This window comes from Coregonus clupeaformis, chromosome 26 (genome assembly GCF_020615455.1).
Source record: "Coregonus clupeaformis isolate EN_2021a chromosome 26, ASM2061545v1, whole genome shotgun sequence".
Classification (NCBI taxonomy): domain Eukaryota; kingdom Metazoa; phylum Chordata; class Actinopteri; order Salmoniformes; family Salmonidae; genus Coregonus; species Coregonus clupeaformis.
The window spans coordinates 32,547,264-32,570,257 of record NC_059217.1 but is presented as its reverse complement, the minus strand read 5'-3'; the positions used below and the strand labels follow the sequence as shown (position 1 = coordinate 32,570,257).

The 22,994-nt window shown below is 44.2% G+C and overlaps 1 pseudogene; it reads left to right on the top strand.

The window, feature by feature from the left end:
• The first annotated feature begins 11,488 nt into the window (after positions 1–11,488).
• On the top strand, positions 11,489–18,585 carry LOC121539814 (annotated as a pseudogene).
• Positions 18,586–22,994: the final 4,409 nt, after the last annotated feature.

The following is a 22,994-nucleotide window of genomic DNA, read 5'->3' as shown; positions in this document are numbered from 1 at the left end:
AAGGCCGTGTGCAGAGCACGCTCATTCCAGCAAGAAGACGCCGCTACCGTGCGAAAGCTCAGAGCGTATTCGGACGCGGGCCCCCTGTAGCTGGAGGAGACGCTCACCCCTGTCCTTTCCCTCCGTGGGATGATCAAACACCGCACTGAACCGAGCGAGGAAGGTGGAGTAGGGAAGCGCTGCGGCCTCACCTCCTTCCCAGATTGCCATGTCCCAATCCAGTGCCTTTCCTTTAAGTAGCGAAATCACCAGCGCTATCCTGGCTTGGTCAGATGGATATGCCCCAGGCTGACGTGCCAGACAAAGTGAAACCTGTAGCAGAAAGCCACTCCATTTAGTAGTTTTATCATCATAGCGCTCCGGTAGGGCGAGGGGTCCCTCAGAAGTTGTTGATAGCACGGGAACAGGTGGACTGGGTGCACTCGCCACTCCCTGAGGTGGAACCGGAGCGCTGGGCAGATTATGCAGAGTTTGTAGCACTTCCTGCATGGCGGCGTTCAACTGGGCAAGCTGCTGCTGGTGCTGCTCGAGGTGCTGGGAAACTCCAGGAGGATTACCTGCTGCATCCATTTTCGTGAGTGGTCTGTAATTCTGTGACGAGTACTGAGGATACGAAGAGGCAGGACACAGACGCAGGAATCAACAAGGTAAAGGTTTACTTAACAATGAGAAAGAGAATAACAAGGAGCGAATAAACAAAACGACGCTAACCATTACACACAACAATGACTGAACAGTCCAGGGCTATATAGTGGTGGTGATGAGATGATGACACGTTTGGTGTTCGCCAAAAGGCATGTGGGAGACTCCCCAAACATATGGAAGAAGGTACTCTGGTCAGATGAGACTAAAATTGAGCTTTTTGGCCAACAACGAAAACGCTATGTCTGGCGCAAACCCAACACCTCTCATCACCCTGAGAACACCAACCTGTGGGGATGTTTTTCATCGGCAGGGACTGGGAAACTGGTCAGAATTGAAGGAATGATGGATGGCGCTAAATAGAGGGAAATTCTTGAGGGGAAACCTGTTTCAGTCTTCCAGAGATTTGAGACTGGGACGGAGGTTCACCTTCCAGCAAGACAATGAACCTAAACATACTGCTAAAGCAACACTCAAGTGGTTTAAGGGGAAACATTGAAATGTCTTGGAATGACCTAGTCAAAGCCAATTGAGAATCTGTGGTATGACTTAAAGATTGCTGTACACCAGCGGAACCCATCCAACTTGAAGGAACTGGAGCAGTTTCACCTTGAAGAATGGGCAAAATTCCCAGTGGCTAGATGTGCCAAGCTTATAGAGACATACCCCAAAAGACTTGCAGCTGTAATTGCTGCAAAAGGTGGCTCTACAAAGTATTGACTTTGGGGGGGTGAATAGTTATGCCCGCTCCAGTTTTCTGTTGTTTTTGTCTTATTTCACAAGAAAAAATATTTTGCAAAAAAAATATTTTGCATCTTCAAAGTGGTAGGCATGTTGTGTAAATCAAATGATACAAACCCCCCCAAAAAATATTTTTTAATTCCAGGTTGTAAGGCAACAAAATAGGAAAAATGCCAAGGGGGGTGAATATTTTCGCAAGCCACTGATCCATCCAATCTGTTAGTAGTTGGACTTACTGCACCCGTTAGTGAGACGGTTGTTCCAGTTTAGATGGTTTAGATCTCGTTTATCAATCTTCCCTACCTTTGCAGTCATTCCAAATGCAGGTTGTGTGTGATTAAAAGTTCAAATTGTTGAATATCCTCACTCTGGCTGGAATTCAAATAGAAATAACACATCACTTGCAAGCCAGCATAATGTGACGTGCATGTCTGATGTAGTCTGCAAACCAGGAGTTTCGACCAGGGCCTGGTTTCCCAATAGCAATGGAATTTAGGTTTACGAGTGTTATAATGATGCATCTTTCCTACAACGTCCGAAGATGTAACATACACTACCGTTCCAAAGTCTGGGGTCTCTTAGTAATTTCCTTGTTTTCAAAAGAAAAGCATTTTTTGTCCATTAAAATAACATCAAATTGATCAGAAATACAGTGTACTGTAGACATTTGTTAATGTTGTAAATGGCTATTGTAGCTGGAAACGGCTGATTTTTAATGGAACATCTACATAGCCGTACAGAGGCCCATTATCAGGTGCTTGCCTACGGAGCTGTGAGGGGAACGGCACCTCCTTACCTTCAGGCTCTGATCAGACCCTACACCCAAACGATGGCACTACGTTCATCCACCTCTGGCCTGCTAGCCCCCCTACCTCTACGGAAGCACAGTTCCCGCTCAGCCCAGTCAAAGCTATTCGCTGCTCTGGCACCCCAATGGTAGAACAAGCTCCCCCACGACGCCAGGACAGCGGAGTCACTGACCACCTTCCGGAGACACTTGAAACCCTACCTCTTTAAGGAATACCTGGAATAGTATAACAGTAATCCTGTCTGTGTTCTTTTGCCCATCTTAATCTTTTATTTTTATTGGCCAGTCTGAGATATGGCTTTTTCTTTGCAACTCTGCCTAGAATGTCAGCATTCCGGAGTCGTCTCTTCACTGTTGATATTGAAATTTCTAAGTGACCCCAAAGTTTTGAACGGTAGTGTACGTTTCCCAAAACACTACACATAGGGTACGTTGAGGCATGTGTCGATAGCCTACTGACTCTCGGATCAACTTTCTCCATTCACATCTTACCTTAAAACCCCATGGAATTGATTGAAGCACCGGTGCATCAATCTAAGTTACATGATAAAAAAATCCCCATAAAAATCTGTCAGTTTAAGCTAGAGATATCAGTTTTTGCATTGGATGTGTCTCAAGCCACCGCATCCGCCAGTGTCACACTTCCACATCTGCGGTGAAAGGTGGCAAAGCTAGAGCAGTGTTTGTCAGACCATGAGACATCCCCCAAATCGGTCTTCTCACGTAAACATCTGTAGTGTCCGAACGATTTGACCTATATTATTATGGAAAGGGAGACTCGCTTCACACGATGGTGTTCTCTGTTTTGCTCTACGACCCCCACAAGTGTCAGGAGTGTCGTATGAAGTCAGTACCGTCGATGTGCCAACTTCTGTCTGCTAGCGTCTGAACTGTTAGGGCTACAAACTAATGTGACACCACTGTGGAAAGTGGAGATGTCTCTAGGACCCCCACAAGTGTCACGGGACTCGTCTGAAGGTAACCAGTACCGGTTTTAAAAACCTAATGGAAGTATGGAGGTAGTTTTGTGCCTACCCCAAAAAGGGGTAATATGTGTTAAAAATATATATTTCCTGAGTTAAAAAAAATATCTCCTAGATTTACGACAGACACTTCAAAACCTTGGGGTTCTAAAATTCCAAATCAAATAGCTAAATGATCCATAGTATGACCATCTTAAAATAATTCCAACATCTTAGACTATAAAGAAATAACATTATAATTATTCCACAATACTGATGATGGATCAGCTCCTAAAAAGATATCATCACCTATGGCTGCAAATATTGAGGCCGTTTATTCTAATGCTTACCCTATAATAATGCACTAAATCAAAATTTGGCACATCATTGCGCACGTTGTTACACATTATGAAATATATTGAGGCAAAATTACAGACCATAGCCTACAATTAGCAAAAAAGAACTCAATTGAATGAACATGAAATTGATTTCAATATTATTGAATTATACAGTATAGGCCTATGTAGCCTATACTTGTTACGTATACCCAGGGAGTCAAGAAGCAGGTGCAGAAGGTGAGTTTGTTAATGATAAATGCAGATAAACAAAACATGAGAAGCATACAGAACGTGAATAAAAACAATACTACCTAGTGACTGATGGCTACTGAGGGATAAATAAAGGGAGAGTAATCAAGGAAATAATGATGTCCAGGTGTGTGCAATGATGGTTGCCAGGGCCGGTGGTTAGTAGACCGGCGATGTCGAGCACCGCAGCAGGGGGAGCGGGAGTAGGCGTGACAGTACCAAACCCCTCCCCCCCCCCGACGCGCGGATCCAGCTGGAGGACAAAGCCGGCCAGGAGGACGGCCCCGAGGGCGAGGAGCGGGCCGGTCCGGATGGCGGAGATGGAAACCCCGGACGATGTTGGGGTCCAGGATGTCGGCCACTGGGACATAACAGCGCTCCTCAGGACCGTACCCCTCCCAGTCCATCAGGTACTGGAGCCGACCCCCACGACGTTGGGTGTCCAGGAGGGACCTAACAGCATAGGTGGGGGTCCCATCGATGTCCAGGGGAGGTGGAGGGGTGTTTCGGGGGACTGGCGTCAGCCAGGGGACCAGGAACCACCGGCCTGAAGAGGGAAACATGAAAAGAGGGTGAGATCCGGTAGTTGGTAGGGAGTTGTAGACGATAAGCTACCTCATTGACCCTTCGGAGGACCTTGAAGGGCCCCACAAACTGGGGGCTCAGCTTCCGGCAGGGCAGGCCGGAGCGGGAGGTTTGGTGGAGAGCCAGATGCAATCACCAGGATGGAACATGGGAGCCTCACTGTGGTGGCCCGCCTAATCCTTCTGACGGCGGACGGCATGCTGGAGCCTCACGTGGGCGGCGTTCCACACCTCCACACTTTCACTGCAGGGGCCTCGGTCTGGCTCATAGTCCACGGAGCCAGGGACGGCTGATATCCCAGGATGCACTGGAAGGGAGTCAGCCCTGTGGAGGAGTGACGAAGTGAGTTCTGGGCGTACTCTGCCCAGGGAAAGAACCGGGCCCACTCCCCCTGTCGGTCCTGGCATTGACTCCTAAGGAACCTCCCCAGCTCCTGGTTGATCCTCTCCACCTGCCTGTTGGACTGAGGTCAGTACCCGGATGTGAGGTTGACCATAGCCCCCAGCTTCTCCATAAAGGCTCTCCATACCCGGACGTGAATTGGGGACCACGGTCGGAAACGATGTCCTCCGGAAGGCCATTGCGCCGGAAGACCTGCTGGAATAGTGCCTCAGCGACCTGGAGAGCGATAGGTAGACCAGAGAGAGGGATAAAACTGCAAGATTTAGAGAATCTGTCAACAACAACCATAATAGTGGTAAAACCATCAGAAAGGGGGAGACCAGTGATGAAGTCTATGGACAGATGGGACCAAGGCCGCTGAGGCACGGGAAGGGGAAGGAGTTTCCCTGCTGGAGCATGCTGGGGAAATTTGGTTTGGGCACATACGTAGCAGGAGTTGACATAGCCCACCTTGGCGCAGGAGGTCGCCCGCTATCAGTACTAAGCGGAGAGAGATTGGATGGTGTGGGTGATTCCTGGGTGTCCAGTGGTGAGGGTTGTGTGTGTCCAGGCCAACAGCCGATCCCTTACCGTAGGGACGTAGGTGCGCTCCAGAGCCTGGCGGATGTCCCCGTCCCAAAGCACGGGAGCAACGATTCGAGAGGGTGGAATGACTGGCGCACTCAGGATCGGAACCTTTCTCGAATCGTAGAGGTGGGACAGGGCATCGCCTTTTATGTTCTTAGAACCTGGGCGATATGACAGGGTGAAGTTGAATCTAGTGAAGAAAAGGGCCCACCTTGCTTGGCGCGGGTTCCTGGAGCACATATGGCGGTTCCTGGAGCTTCCAGTCGCCGACGTCATAGTTCCTCTCTGTAGGAGACAGTTTCTTTGAGTGGTATGCACATGGATACAATTTCTGTGGGTTACCTTGGCGTTGGGACAGGATGGCTCCCATGCCCACTTCTGAGGCATTCACCTCCATCACGAAGGGCAGCATAGAATCTGGGTGTTTCAGCAACGGGGCGGAGGTGAAACGCCCCTTCAGTAGGCGGAAGGCCTCATCGGCTGCGGGACTCCACACCAACTTACAAGGACCACCTTTGAGGAGAGAGGTGAGAGGAGAGGCGATGGAGCTGAAGTTCTTAATGAAGCGGTGGTAGAAGTTGGCAAACCCCAGAAACCGTTGGAGCCCCTTTATGGTGGTTGGGACTGGCCATGACCTGACTGCTTCAACCTTCCTTTAATCCATACTCACCCCCTGCGGGCTGATCCGGTATCCCAAGAAGGAGACATCGACCTAATGGAACTGGCACTTCTCCGCTTTAACTTAAAGTTATCCATTAGGTGTTTCAGGACTAGTCGGACGTGAGCGATGTGATCCTCCAAGGTGGCCGAGTAGACCAGGATGTCGTCGATATACACGACCACCTGGTGCCAGATCATGTCCCGAAACACCTCGCTCACAAACGACTGAAACACTGACGGAGTACTCGTAGTGCCCAGACGTGGTGCTGAAGGCCGTTTTCCACTCATCCCCCTCTCTGATGCGGATAAGATTGTAGGCGCTTCGCAGGTCCAACTTCGTAAAAAAAACAGGGCCCTACGGAGCTGTTCAATGGCGGCCAGTACCAACGGGAGAGGGTAGTGGTACTTAGTGGTGATGGAATTGAGACCGTTGTAATCGATGCAGGGATGCAAACCCCCATCCTTCTTGGTCACGAAGAAGAAGCTGCCGACGCAGAAGAAGTGGATGAGCAGACAAAACCCTGTTGGAGAGCCTCCTGGATGTACTCCTCCATGGCCTCGATCTCAGCCACCGACAGAGGGTAGACGCGGCTATGCGGCGGCGCAGAGCCTTCTAGCAGGTTGATGGCACAGTCCCAGGGGTGATGAGGAGGGAGACAGGTGGATTGGGTCTTGGAGAACACCTCCCAGAGATCCTGGTATACCTCCGGGATGTCGGGCTGGAGGGCAACCACAGGACTCTCAACCGACGTGAAACCGCAGGGCAAGGGAAAGCAGGTCCTCCGGTATCCGGATGCCCAGTCAGTGATTTCCATCCTCGACCTCTCATGTTTTGCAGAGGGGTCAAATACTTATTTCCCTCATTGAAATGCAAATCAATTTATAACATTTTTGACATGTGTTTTTCTGGATTTTTTTTTGTTATTTTGTCTCTCACTGTTCAAATAAACCTACCATTAAAATTATAGACTGATCATTTCTTTGTCAGTGGGCAAACGTACAAAATCAGCAGGGGATCAAATACTTTTTTCCCTCACTGTACAGCACCCGATGTCACAGGAAGGCCAAAAAGATCATCAAGGACATCAACCACCCGAGCCACGGCCTGTTCACCCCGCAATCATCCAGAAGGCGAGGTCAGTACAGGTGCATCAAAGTTGCGACCGAGAGACTGAAAAACAGCTTCTATCTCAAGGCCATACTGTTAAATAGCTATCACTTGCCGGTTACTCAACCCTGCACCTTAGAGGCTCCTGCCCTGTGTACATAGACATGAAATCACTGGTCACTTTAATAATGGAACACTAGTCACTTTACCTACTGCTTTAATCATTTCATATGTATATACTGTATTCTACTGTATTTTATTTAATGCCATTCCGACATTGCTCATCCTAATATTTGTATATTTCTTAATTCGATTCTTTTACTTTTAGATTTGTGTTTATTGTTGTGAATTGTTAGATACAGTGGGGAAAAAAAGTATTTAGTCAGCCACCAATTGTGCAAGTTCTCCCACTTAAAAAGATGAGAGAGGCCTGTAATTTTCATCATAGGTACACGTCAACTATGACAGACAAATTGAAATCACATTGTAGGGTTTTTAATGAATTTATTTGCAAATTATGGTGGAAAATAAGTATTTGGTCACCTACAAACAAGCAAGATTTCTGGCTCTCACAGACCTGTAACTTCTTCTTTAAGAGGCTCCTCTGTCCTCCACTCGTTACCTGTATTAATGGCACCTGTTTGAACTTGTTATCAGTATAAAAGACAACTGTCCACAACCACAAACAGTCACACTCCAAACTCCACTATGGCCAAGACCAAAGAGCTGTCAAAGGACACCAGAAACAAAATTGTAGACCTGCACCAGGCTGGGAAGACTGAATCTGCAATAGGTAAGCAGCTTGGTTTGAAGAAATCAACTGTGGGAGCAATTATTAGGAAATGGAAGACATACAAGACCACTGATAATCTCCCTCGATCTGGGGCTCCACGCAAGATCTCACCCCGTGGGGTCAAAATGATCACAAGAACGGTGAGCAAAAATCCCAGAACTACACGGGGGGACCTAGTGAATGACCTGCAGAGAGCTGGGACCAAAGTAACAAAGCCTACCATCAGTAACACACTACGCCGCCAGGGACTCAAATCCTGCAGTGCCAGACGTGTCCCCCTGCTTAAGCCAGTACATGTCCAGGCCCGTCTGAGGAACCTGGTGCCTGATCAAATAAAATGTTATTTGTCACATGCGCCGAATACAACAGGTATTATACAACCTTACAATGAAATACTTACTTACAAGCCCTTAACTAACAATGCAGTTAAGAAAAATAAGTGTTAAGAAAGTATTTACTAAATAAACTGAAGTAAAAAAATAAATCAATGAAATTTTTTTTTTTTAAAGAGCAATAATAAAATAACAGTAACAAGGCTATATACAGGGGGTACCGGTACAAAGTCAATGTGTGGGATCACAGGTTAGTCGAGGTAATTGAGGTAATATGTACATGTAGGTAGAAGTAAAGTGACTATGCATAGTTATACAACGGGTGGGTCTAATCCTGAAGGCTGATTGGTTAAAACCGCATTCCAGCCGGTGTCTTTTCCACAAGTTGTCACCGGCTAAATCTATGACGTTAAAATGCCTATTTAGTCTGTTCCATCTGACTGCGCAATCCACTGTCTCATCAGCCCAGCCAGGCAATTTATAAACTTGATATCCGCTATGAAGAGCATCTAAACATTATCTCACATTTCTTTTAGACTAACATTTAGTTTTCAACAGCCGAGATTTGTATAAACCTTGCTGTCTGTCTCTCTGGCATTTGCAACATTGTTTCAATATTGAATTTCCATCTCCTCCTGCCCCATAATAATGAACGTGTCGGGACGTCGTTTCTCAGCCAGTCGAAATCATGAATCTGAAGCTGGCAGCATTTTTATGGATATATTCAAAAAAAGGTAAATTGAAAAAGGTAAAATGAAATGCAGCTAATTTGCTGTCTTTCCAGCTTCAGTTTGAAGGGATTGTGTTACTGTAGCTGTGTTGTTGGCTAGCTCCTCTGAACAACAGTGTCCTGACGAGTGAGCACGAAATCGCGCCTTATTAGCTCATTGTTATGGATGTATCCAAATAAATATCACTATAAAACAGCTTAAACAATTGCTGTTATTCTGGCTGCACTTTTTGATGTAAGTTAGCCATAGTTGGCTAGCTAGCAAGCAAGGGATAAGAACATTGCCAGCCAGTATGGCAATGGAACATTTAGAACGAACGACTGGGTTGTGTCCATAGATACAGAACAAAAAGACTGAACAACTGGGTCGCGTCCATAGATACAGAACAAAAAGACTGATAGACTGGGACGCGTCTCTACGAACCCTAGATTTGTGTCGGGACTATATCTTGTGGAAGGATGAAATTGTATGAATATATTAATGAAAATAACATTTTTTTATGAAAATATGTCAATCATTATTTACATATGTTGGTAACCCGTTGTATAAAAGTGATAATGCCTTCGAAGCACCCACGAAAATATATCATCCAAACACCGGCTTCTCAGGCATTATCACTTAAATAATAAACAGAGAGTCAATTGATTAGCTGTTCAGGAGTCTTATGGCTTGGGGGTGGAAGCTGTTAAGAAGCCTTTTGGACCTAGACTTGGCGCTCCGGTACCTCTTGCCGTACGGTAGCAGAGAGAACAGTCTATGACTAAGGTGGCTGGAGTCTTTGGCAATTTTTAGGTCCTTTCTCTGACACCACCTGGTATAGAGGTCCTGGATGGCAAGAAGCTTGGCCCCAGTGATGTACTGGGCCGTACGCACTACCCTCTGTAGTGCCTTGCGGTCGGAGGCCGAGCAGTTGCCATACCAGGTGGTGATGCAACCAGTCAGGATGCTCTCGATGGTGCAGCTGTATACGTTTTTGAGGATCTGAGGACCCATGCCAAATATTTTCAGTCTCCTGAGGGGGAATAGGCAATGTCGTGCTCTCTTCACGACTGTCTTGGTTTGTTTGGACCATGATAGTTTGTTGGTGATGTGGACACCAAGGAACTTGAAGCTCTCAACCTTCTCCACGACAGCCCCGTTGATGAGAATGGGGGCGTGCTCGGCCTTCCTTTTGCTGTAGTCCACGATCATCTCCTTTGTCCTGATCACGTTGAGGGAGAGGTTGTTATCCTGGCACCACACTGTCAGGTCTCTGACCTCCTCCATATAGGCTGTCTCTTCGTTGTCGGTGAGCAAGTTTACTACTGTTGTGTTGTCGGCAAACTTAATGATGGTGTTGGAGTCGTGCTTGGCCATGCAGTCATGGGTGAACAGGGAGTACAGGAGGAGACTGAGCATGCACCCCTGAGTGGCCCCCGTGTTGAGGATCAGCGTGGCAGATGTGTTGTTACCTACCTACCCTTACCACCTGGGGGCGATCCTTCAGGAAGTCCAGGATTCAGTTGCAGAGGGAGGTGTTTAGTCCCAGGGTCCTTAGCTTAGTGATGAGCTTTGAGGGCACTATGGTGTTGAAAGCTGAGCTGTAGTCAATGAATAGCATTCTCACGTAGGTGTTCCTTTTGTCCAGGTGGGAAAGGGCAGTGTGGAGTACAATAGAGATTGCGTCATCTGTGGATCTGTTGGGGCAGTATGCAAATTGGAGTGGGTCTAGGGTTTCTGGGATGATGGTGTTGATGTGAGCCATGACCAGCCTTTCAAAGCATTTCATTACATTTGGATTAGCAAACACAACGTGCCATTGGAACACAGGACTGATGGTTGCTGATAATGGGCCTCTGTACGCCTATGTAGATATTCCATTAAAAGTCAGCCGTTTCCAGCTACAATATCCATTTACAACATCAACAATGTCTACACTGTATTTCTGATCAATTTGATGTTATTTTAATGGACAAAAAAATTGCTTTTCTTTTGAAAACAACGACATTTCTAAGTGACCCCAAACTTTTGAACGGTAGTGTATATCCTCTATATCTCCGTCTCTTCTTCATGCGAATGACAGGGATTTGGGCCTTGTCCAGGTCTGAAGTAAATCCTTCGCGTCCGACTCGTTGAAGAAAAAATATTTGTCCAGTACGAGGTGAGTAATCGCTGTTCTGATATCCAGAAGCGCTTTTCGGTCGTAAGAGACGGTGGCAGAAACATTATGTACAAAATAAGTTACAAATAATGCGGAAAAAACACACACAATAGCACAATTGGTTAGGAGCCTGTAAAACGGCAGCCATCTCCTCCGGCACCATTATTATATGCACTCTAATCCACTATGCTGTTTAGTCTCTGTAAAAAGATACAAGGAGGACATCCTGGGACTGTGTCTGTGTGCGTGTGTGTACATGGAGTTTTGGCATTGCCAACTACTGCTGGATATCCATATTTAAATGACACCGGGTCTCTTTCAATATCTAAAGTTTATCCAGTATAAATTACCCTGGCTTTGTTCCAATATCTAATGTATTGGACATATTAGAGCATATCCTCAGTCTGTCCTTGTCCTTTAGGAGCGTCCAGACCCAGGAAGGGCCAACATCTACCAGTCTGTCATAATCAACAGCTCCAAGGAGATGATGTCATACAGCGACTTCCCTCCTCCAGCTCATCTGCCCAACAACATGCACCACTCCCAGCTGCTGAGCTACCTACGACTTTACGCTCAGACCTTTGACCTCTTCAAACACATCCACTTCCAGGTCAGAGGGCATGAAGGAAGAAAGTGGATGTTTATTCAGTCACACCTTATGTTATGATCCCTTTCGATGGTAAATAGTGATTCATTTCATGTGTGTGTGCGTGTGTGTGTGCGTGTGTACGTGCCTGCGTGTGTCAGACCACTGTGGTGAGTGTGCGTCAGAGGCCAGACTTCCCAGTGTCAGGCCAGTGGGAGGTGGAGACAGAGAGGACAGAAGGTCAGAGGGAGACTCAGGTCTTTGATGCTGTGGTGGTCTGCACCGGTCACTTTACACAACCACACCTGCCTCTCAATGACTTCTCAGGTAACGGTCAACTCTCTATCCCTATCATAGTCCCCAGTGACATTGTGTACTTGATTATTTCCCATTTATATGCTACTATCACTGGAGATTTATACACTCAAATCCTATTCACATCATACAGTTGAAGTCGGAAGTTTACATACACCTTAGCCAAATACATGAAAAACTCTTCACAATTCCTGACATTTAATCCTAGTACAAATGCCCTGTTTTAGGTCAGTTAGGATCACCACTTTATTTTAAGAATGTGAAATGTCAGAATAATAGTAGAGAGAATGATATATTTCAGCTTTTATTTCTTCCATCACATTCCCAGTGGGTCAGAAGTTTACATACACTCAATTAATATTTGGTAGCATTGCCTTTAAATTGTTTAACTTGGGTCAAACGTTTCGGGTAGCCTTCCACAAGCATCCCACAATAAGTTGGGTGAATTTTGACCCATTCCTCCTTACAGAGCTGGTGTAACTGAGTCAGGTTTGTATGCCTCCTTGCTCGCACACGCTTTTTCAGTTCTGCCCACACATTTTCTATAGGATTGAGGTCAGGGCTTTGTGATGGCCACTCCAATACCTTGACTTTGTTGTCCTTAAGCCATTTTGCCACAACTTTGGAAGTATGCTTGGGGTCATTGTCCATTTGGAAGACCCATTTGCGACCAAGCTTTAACTTCCTGACTGATGTCTTGAGTTGCTTCAATATATCCACATAACCTTCCTTCCTCATGATGCCATCTATTTTGTGAAGTGCACCAGTCCCTCCTGCAGCAAAGCACCCCCACAGCATGATGCTGCAACTCCCGTGCCTCACGGTTGGGATGGTGTTCTTTGGCTTGCAAGCCCCCTTTTTCCTCCAAACATAACGATGGTCATTATGGCCAAACAGTTCTATTTTTGTTTCATCAGACCAGAGGACATTTCTCCAAAAAGTACGATCTTTGTCCCCATGTGCAGTTGCAAACCGTAGTCGGGCTTTTTTATGGCGGTTTTGGAGCAGTGGCTTCTTCCTTGCTGAGCGGCCTTTCAGGTTATGTTGATATAGGACTCGTTTTACTGTGGATATAGATACTTTTGTACCTGTTTCCTCCAGCATCTTCACAAGATCCTTTGCCTTTGTTCTGGGATTGATTTGCACTTTTCACACCAAAGTACGTTCATCTCTAGGAGACAGAACTCGTCTCCTTCCTGAGCGGTATGATGGCTGCGTGGTCCCATTGTGTTTATACTTGCGTACTATTGTTTGTACAGATGAACGTGGTATATTCAGGCATTTGTAAATTGCTTCCAAGTATGAACCAGACTTGTGGAGGTCTACAAATTTATTTCTGAGGTCTTGGCTGATTTCTTTTGATTTTCCCATGATGTCAAGCAAAGAGGCACTGAGTTTGAAGGTAGGCCTTGAAATACATCCACAGGTACACCTCCAATTGACTCAAATGATGTCAATTAGCCTATCAGAAGCTTCTAAAGCCATGACATCATTTTCTGGAATTTTCCAAGCTGTTTAAAGGCACAGTCAACTTAGTGTATGTTAACTTCTGACACACTGGAATTGTGATACAGTGAAATAATCTGTCTGTAAACAATTGTTGGAAAAATAACTTGTGTCATGCACAAAGTAGATGTCCTAACCGACTTGCCAAAACTATAGTTTGTTAACAAGACATTTGTGGAGTGGTTGAAAAATGAGTTTTAATGACTCCAACCTAAGTGTATGTAAACTTCCGACTTCAACTGTACTTACATGTGTACAGTGCCTTCAGAAAGTATTCATACCCCTTGATTTATTCCACATTTTGTTGTGTTACAGGCTGAATTCAAAATGGATTAAATAAATAAAAATCTCAACCATCTACACACAATACCCCATAATTGCTAAGTGAAAACATGTTTTTAGAAATGCAAATGTATTGAAAATGAAATACAGAAATATCTCATAAGTATTCACGCTCCTGTCAAGTTGGTTGTTTGTTCATTGCTAGACAGCCATTTTCAAGTCTTGCCATAGATTTTCAAGCCAATTTAAGTCAAAAATTTAACTAGGCCACTCAGAAACATTCAATGTCATCTTGGTAAGCAGTGTATATTTGGCCTTGTGTTTTAGGATATTGTCCTGCTGAAAGGTCTCTCAGTGTCTATTGGAAAGCAGACTGAACCAGGTGTTCCTCTAGGATTTTGCCTGTGCTCAGCTCTATTCCGTTTCTTTTTATCCTAAAAAACTCCCTATTCCTTGCCAATGACAAGCATACCCCTAACTTGATGCCGTCACCACCATGCTTGAAAATATAAAACTTAGTACTCAGTGATGTGTTGTGTTGGATTTGCCCCAAACATAACGCTTTGTATTCAGGACATAAAGTTCATTTCTTTGTCACATTTTTGCAGTTTTATGTTAGTGCCTTTTTGCAAACAGGATGCATGTTTTGGAATATTTTTATTCTGTACAGGCTTCCTTCTTTTCACTTTGTCATTTAGTTTAGTATTGTGGAGTATCTACAATGTTGTTGATCAATCCTCAGTTCTCCTATCACAGCCATTAAACTCTGTAACTGTTTTAAAGTCACCATTGGCCTCATGGTGAAATTCTTCATGGTGAAATCCCTGTTTGCTTCCTCTCCGGCAGAGTAATTAATAACTTCACCATGCTCAAAGGGATATTCTGTGTCTGTTTTTTTTTATTGTTGTTATCTACCAATAGGTGCCCTTCTTTGCGAGGCATTGGAAAACCTCCTTGGTCTTTGTGGTTGAATCTGTGTTTCAAATTCACTGCTTGACTGAAGGACCTTACAGATAATTGTATATGTGTGGTACAGAGATGAGGTAGTCAATCAAAAATCATGGTAAACACTATTCTTGCACACAGAGTGACTCCATGCAACTTCTTATGTGTCTTGTTGAGCACATCTTTACTCCTGAACTTATTTAGGCTTGCTATAAGAATGGGGTTGAATACTTATTGACTCAAGAAATGTCAGCTTTTCATTCTTTATTCATTTGTAAACATTTCTAAAAACATAATTCCACTTTGACATTATGGGGTATTGTGTGTAGGCCAGTGACACAAAATCTCAATTTAATGCATTTTAAATTCAGGCTGGAACACAACAAAATGTGCGAAAAGTCAAGGGGTGTGAATACTTTCTGAAGGCACTGTATATCCCAGTCATAGCCCTCACAAAGTATAATTTGAATATCATGCTCGATTATCATCATCAATCAATTACTATGTGTATAATTATTTATCATTTGATTATCTGATCCTCCCAGGTATAGAGGAGTTTGAGGGCAGGTACTTCCACAGTTGGGAATACCGCAGTGCTGAGGGGCTGCAAGTGAAGAGGGTGGTGGTGGTTGGGATTGGGAATTCTGGAGGTGACATCGCTGTGGATGCCAGCAGAGTAGCGGAGCAGGTGAGTGGGAAATCCTCTGATTCTTCTGGAAGTGTTTCTCTCAGATATTATGTAGGGCAGGGATTCTTTAAAATTGGGACAATCCTTGTCCGGCAGGGAAACTTCATTTTAATAGTAAAAATATATATATATTGTTGCCTTATTTGAGCTTAAAAATTCAATTTAGGAGAATTTGTCAAGGAAAAATAGTTGTTTTGGGAATTTTCTAAATGTTTTCAATATTATTCATTTTCAACTGGCAATAATATTAACTGAAAAAGGGATCAAAACTGTTATTCCTAAAAAATTTGTCCGAAGAGTTGGTCAACTCCGTCAGATTTGTCAAAAATTAATCAGGAATGAGCAGGGTCAGCTATACCATAAGGACCCCTTCTCCATGTCTTCATTACATGTAGTGCAACAAGACCACTCATGGTCTGTATAGTTTTCTACTTTTGAAGAAATGTTGAAGTCACCATGGTCACAACCATAAACTGTCAACTCCATCTCCCTGATAGAATATACATTTCTGTTCAAATATGTTTATTTTAATTAGGTTTTAGAGTCATAAAGCAACTGAGAAAAAACTAAATTGCTACTTTGTATGCAACTTGAATGAAGAAGAAAAAGACAATTGTTTCAACTCCATAAAACATGAACTCTGTCAGAGTGCTGAAAGATCTGATAGAATGGTTATGTTTTTATTGGGGATTTTCCAAAATAATCATTTTCCATATTTTACAAATGTTTGATTTTAATTTAAATGTTTAGAGGTAAAATTATCGCAGTTTGAGTATCTGTTGTCAACTCCGTCAGTGGCTTGTCAACTCCGTCAGTGGCTTGTCAACTCCGTCACTGATGGCCAAGCTAACCCTCTTAAGATCAACTATTCTTTTGTCAATGTTCAGAACAAAAAAATGTATCACTGTGCTGCAACATATGCTTAACCTACTGAAGTATTTTCTGTGCTAGACCTAAGGGATAATGTTTGCTGTATAAATGTTGTTTTATGTTCTGAATCTAGAAAAAAAACATGCCAAAATGCTAACGAAATTGGCCATAGAGCATTGTATAGTGCAATAAAGTTTGGAGATTTCTATTACATATGTGAATAATCAAATGTTATAATTAAACAATCAAGGCATTTAAACATTTGTTGGATAATAAATGTAGAAATGAAATGCCTTTTATGGTGTCTGACGGAGTTGACATAAATCCAGTTAGCTGCATTTTATTTAAAAAATAAAACATTAGGAGGTTGTTCCTTCACATTGTGTGATAGCTGATACTTTGGTCTATCAAAATATACACATGTATTTCAAATGCTGTTAATATTAAAGCTGAAATATAAAACTTTCTGGGATACCCAACCAAATTCACATAAAATTGTTAGTTATAGATCTGTCATTCTCATTGAAAGCAAGTTTAAGAAGCGGTAGATCTGTTCTATGTGCTCTATTTCTATGCTTCCCGTTTCATTTTTGCGTCTTTTACTTTCGGTTTAGTACACCAGCTTCATACAGCTGAAAATACAATATTTTTGGTTATGGAAAATATATTTCACAGTGGTTTAAATGGTACAATGATTCTCTACACTATACTTGCTTGTTTTGTCACATAAACTGAAATTAGGCAAACTATTAGAATTTTAGCAACCAGGAAATGGCGGAGCGATTTCTGCATAGTGCACCTTTACGAAAACTGTTTGTGAAAAAAAAGTTGAGATTGGGAAGTATGCAAAACTCCTAGCTAGCATGAACAGGAATAGAGTTGGCCATCTCTGCCAAAGATCATTAACACTTTCTCTCCTGGTCTACAGGTGTACCTCAGCACGCGGAAGGGGGCGTAGGTGGTCAGCAGGGTGGGGGCGGGGGGGCTGCCAGGTGACCTGCAGAAGCTCTTCCCCTCCTGGATTACAAGGATGATGGAGAAGAAACTGAACCAGACCTTCGACCACAGACTGTACGGCCTACAGCCAAAACACAGGTAAAATCTCTACATATCTGACTGACTGACTGACCGATTGATTGATTGAGTGATTGATCCATCCATCTATTTCAGGTTCTTTGCCCAGATCCCGGTGGTGAATGATGACCTGCCTGGTCGAATCATCTCTGGTCGTGTTCTGGTCAAACCTAACATCAGGGAGATCAAAGGCTCCAGTGTGGTGTTTGAGGACGGGAGTGTCGTGGACAAGGTGAACATACAAACACACACACACTCTCCTCCCTTCTCACCTCCCCTCTACCCTACCCTCCCTCTCCTCCCTAGGTGGGTGTTGTGGTGTTTGCCACCGGCTACAACTATGAATTTCCTTTCCTGCCTTCGGATCTGCTGGCTAATAGCGGTCACCGCCTGTGTCTGTACCGTCATGTGTTCCCCCTGCGGCTGGCCCGGCCCAGTCTGGCTGTAGTGGGCTTCATCTGTAGCCTGGGAGCCATCAACCCTCTGGCTGAGATGCAGGCCCGCTGGGCCACCCAGGTCTTTAAAGGTAACAACTAACTAACTCACTAACTCTGTGTCTGAAGTTGTTGGGTAGCCTAGTGTATTTGAATCCGAGCGATTGAAGCTTTGAGGTTTGTGTTAATAATAATGTGTGGAATACATGATTTCTTGCTCCAGGGTTACTAACACTGCCCTCAGAAGAAGCCATGCTGCAGGACATAAAGAGAGACACCAGCACCTTGCAAAACAGGTAGGACAACAACCATGTGTTATTACACTCACATATTGTCATTAGTTTGCTCACTTTAAAAGCACCTGTGTGTGTGTATACCCTCCCTCTCCCTCCAGGTTTTCCTGTTTGGAGCGTCACCCTCTCCAGGTGGACCATATCCCCTACATGGACTCCATGGCAGAGGAGTTGGGGGTTCGTCCTAATCTCCTAGGGCTGCTGTTGATGGAGCCTGGTGTAGGGCTGCGTGTGCTGCTGGGGCCCTGCACCCCTTACCAGTACCGTCTGAGAGGGCCAGGAAAGTGGGACGGGGCCCGACAGGCCATCCTCACCCAGTGGGAGCGCGTAGCCCAGCCCTTCAGGACCAGGATGCCCCCACAACCAGAGAGCAGAACCAGAGCCTCCTCTAGTCTGAGACTGATAGTAGCTCTGTCTGGCACTGTTCTCCTACTAACAACCCTCTATACCAGACACAGTCTCTCATCACTCCTCTCACTCCCCAAAGGCCTCCTCTATAAGATGTACAGTCTACCTGAGACCATGTGGGAGTGAAAATGAACACTATGGGCCTATTGCATCCACTGTTGGCCACCATTTTATCTCCAGACGATCTCTCATTAAACCATAATAATAATAATAATATGCCACTTAGCAGACGCTTTTATCCAAAGCGACTTACAGTCATGTGTGCATAAATTTTTACGTATGGATGGTCCTGGGGATCGAACCCACTACCCTGGCATTACAAGCGCCATGCTCTACCAATTGAGCATCAATACACACTAAGATTACCCGCACAGCTGATCTCAATTGCTTAACATTTTTCCTGTTCCCTAAAAGCCGAGTAACATGTGACGGCAGTGTTAACTTAGCCTCGCTTTATCCAAACATTTTCCAAGACACGTTCGCACTCTACAGACTATTATCTTCGGTAGAAATAAAACCTGGTAACCGAGCAGACTAAGGGGTGATTTAACTATTTCACAATCATTCAGTACAACTAATATAAAGCAATTTCTCGTTTAAGACAGCAATTATACTGTGGCAATATATTGTACAGGTTATATCAGGGTTTTCCAAATGCGGTCCTGGGGCCCTCCTGGGTGCATGTTTTTTAGTTTTTGCCCTAGCACTACATGGCTGATTCAAATAATCAAAGTTTGTACTTGGGAAGTTTCTCCAGTTCTACTCTGCAGATCCTATCAAGCTCTGTCAGGTTGGAATGCGGAGCGTCGCTGCAAAGCTATTTTCAGGTCTCTCCAGAGATGTTCGATCGGGTTCAAATCCAGGCTCTGGCTGGGCCACTCAAGGACATTCAGAGACTTGTCCCGAAGCCACTCCTGTGTTGTCTTGGCTGTGTGCTTAGGGTTGTTGTCCTGTTGGAAGGTGAACCTCCAGACATGACGCTTGGCAATCAGACCAGAGAATCTTGTTTCTCATGGTGTGAGAGTCTTTAGGTGCCTTTTGGCAAACTCCAAGCAGGCTGTCATGTGCCTTTTACTGAGGAATGGCTTCCATCTGGCTACTCTACCATAAAGGCCTGATTGGTGGAGTGCTGCAGAGATGGTTGTCTGACACAATCCTGTCTCGGAGCTCTACGGACAATTTCTTCGACCTCATGGCTTGGTTTTTGCTCTGACATGCACTGTCACCTGTGGGACCTTATATAGACATGTGTGTGCCTTTCCAAATCATGTCCAATCAATTTACCACAGGTGGACTCCAATCAAGTTGTAGAAACATCTCAAGGATGATCAAGGGAAACAGGATGCACCTGAGCTGAATTTCGAGTCTCATAGCAAAGGGTCTGAATACTTATGTAAATACAATTTTATTTTTTTATACATTTACAAAAACTTGTTTTTGCTTTGTCATTATGGGGTATTGTGTGTAGATTGATGAGGAACCACATGTATTTAATCCATTTTAGAATAAGGCTGTAACGTAGTAAAATGTCAAGGGGTCTGAATACTTTCCGAATGCACTGTAGGTGTGTGAAAGACAACTAGACTAATACCATTGTGCTGTCTCATCAGAGAAAATGTACAAGAGAATGCATTAAAGCAGGGCTCTCCCACCCTTTTCCTGAAGCGCTGCCCTCCTTTATGTTTTCGCTCTAACCCCAGTTATAACTAACCTGATGCTGATTTCATAACCAAGTAGGAATGTGGTAATATTTACCACATACGACTGGGAAGAATCCAGTTGAACGGCCCTCCAACTTCTAATTACTAAAAACGTTTCTATCATCCCTGTGCTATGATTTTCCCACTTGCACCTCTCTGATGTCATTGGCAACTAAAAAGACAGCAAGTCTAGCTCCAGACGGCGAAGTGACATTTTCAACGAAAATCACAGAAGCTGGGTACGGAAGCAATCTTTCTCCATTGAAAGCAATGCAGCCAAGCTTGAATTCAAGCAATGACGACACACATAGTTTACTTTTTTATATTATAACTGGTTTATAGCTCCTGTCAAAATGTTGTGAATTACAGTTGAAGTCAGAAGTTTACACACATTTAGGTTGGAGTCATTAAAACTTGTTTTTCAACCACTCCACAAATTTCTTGTTAACCAACTATAGTTTTGCCAAGTCGGTTAGGACATCTACTTTTTGCATGACACAAGTAATTTTTCCAACAATTGTTTACAGACAGATTATTCCACTTATAATTCACTGTATCACAATTCTAGTGGGTCAGATGTTTACATACACTAAGTTGACTGTGCCTTTAAACAGCTTGGAAAATTCCAGAAAATGATGTCATGGCTTTAGAAGCTTCTGATAGGCTAATTGACATAATTTGAGTCAATTGGAGGTGTACCTGTGGATGTATTTCAAGGCCTACCTTCAAACTCAGTGCCTCCTTGCTTGACATCATGGGAAAATCAAAAGAAATCAGCCAAGACCTCAGAAATAAATTTGTAGACCTCCACAAGTCTGGTTCATACTTGGAAGCAATTTCCAAACGCCTGAAGGTACCACGTTCATCTGTACAAACAATAGTATGCAAGTATAAACACCATGGGACCACGCAGCCATCATCCGCTCAGGAAGGAGATGCGTTCTGTCTCCTAGAGATGAATGTACTTTGGTGCGTAAAGTGCAAATCAATCCCAGAACAACAGCAAAGTATCTTGTGAAGATGCTGGAGGAAGCAGGTACAAAGTATCTATATCCACAGTAAAACGAGTCCTATATCGACATAACCTGAAAGGCCGCTCAGCAAGGAAGAAGCCATGCTCCAAAACCGCCATAAAAAAGACAGACTACGGTTTGCAACTGCACATGGGGACAAAGATCGTACTTTTTGGAGAAATGTCCTCTGGTCTGATGAAACAGAAATAGAACTGTTTGGCCATAATGACCATCGTTATGTTTGGAGGAAAAAGGGGGTTGCTTGCAAGCCGAAGAACACCATCCCAACCTTGAGGCACGGGGGTGGCAGCATCATGCTGTGGGGGTGCTTTGCTGCAGGAGGGACTGGTGCACTTCACAAAATAGGAAAATTATGTGGATATATTGAAGCAACATCTCAAGACATCAGTCAGGAAGTTAAAGCTTGGTCGCAAATGGGTCTTCCAAATGGACAATGACCCCAAGCATACTTTCAAAGTTGTGGCAAAATGGCTTAAGGACAACAAAGTCAAGGTATTGGAGTGGCCATCACAAAGCCCTGACCTCAATCCTATAGAAAATGTGTGGGCAGAACTGAAAAAGCGTGTGCGAGCAAGGAGGCCTACAAACCTGACTCAGTTACACCAGCTCTGTCAGGAGGAATGGGCCAAAATTCACCCAACTTTATTGTGGGAAGCTTGTGGAAGGCTACCTGACACATTTGACCCAAGTCAAACAATTTAAAGGCAATGCTACCAAACACTAATTGAGTGTATGTAAACTTCTGACCCATGGGAATGTGATGGAAGAAGTAAAAGCTGAAATAAATCATTCTCTCTACTATTTTTCTGACATTTCACATTCTTAAAATAAAGTGGTGATACTAACTGACCTAAGACAGGGAATTTTTACTAGGATTAAATGTCAGGAATAGTGAAAAACTGAGTTTAAATGTATTTGGCTAAGGTGTATGTAAACTTCTGACTTCAACTGTATATATACAGTATATTCATAGTCACCAGTCGACTCTATTACACACAAAAGTTACTTCAACCAGTGAATGCTAGCTATGGCTAGCTATGCTACCAGTCTGTCTTAAAGGAATAGTTAACCTAAATTACACATTGGTTTCCATACCCTGTTAGCAGTCTATGAACAAGGTATGACAGCAATTCATGCTTTGGTTTCCCTGGCACTGTTTCCACATCCTAACGTCTTAGCAACTTACAGGAGCAATAAGGGTTAAGTACCTTGCTCAAGGGCACATTGACAGATTTTTCACAGAGTGGGCTTAGGACCAGCAACCTCTCGGATACTGGCCCAACGCCCTTAACTGCTAGACTACCTGCCGCACTTTAACCAAACCATGGATTGCTGTTGTAGATTAATGAAAACTATGTTTAATTATAATAAACTACATTCATCAATCTGACTCAATTTTCACATGAATAAATGCAACAGGCCCTTTGTGTCTCTGGAGCATCTAGTCAAGGTAGCAAGCCTTGCATCACCACTCAGTATGACTATAATGTGTCACGGTTCAGACAGACGACAAGAGGACCACAATTGCGTCACACCAGAAAGTTTATTTAAACTTAAGGGGAAAGGGATGTAGGGAGTGAGTGAAGGCTCCAGGGGTTATCCCGTCCGATGTGCTGGGTCTGTGCCTCCCCCCAGTGGCAGCGACATGTCCGATGACGCCGGTGGTTGGTGGTCCAGAAGTCCTGGGGGAGGAAACACAGACACAACGGGAGCGGATGAAAACAGGCAGAAGTACAGTTCAAGGGAAATCCAAATACGTTGTAGCAAGGCAGAAGGCTGGTCAGAGTTACCCGGGTCGAAG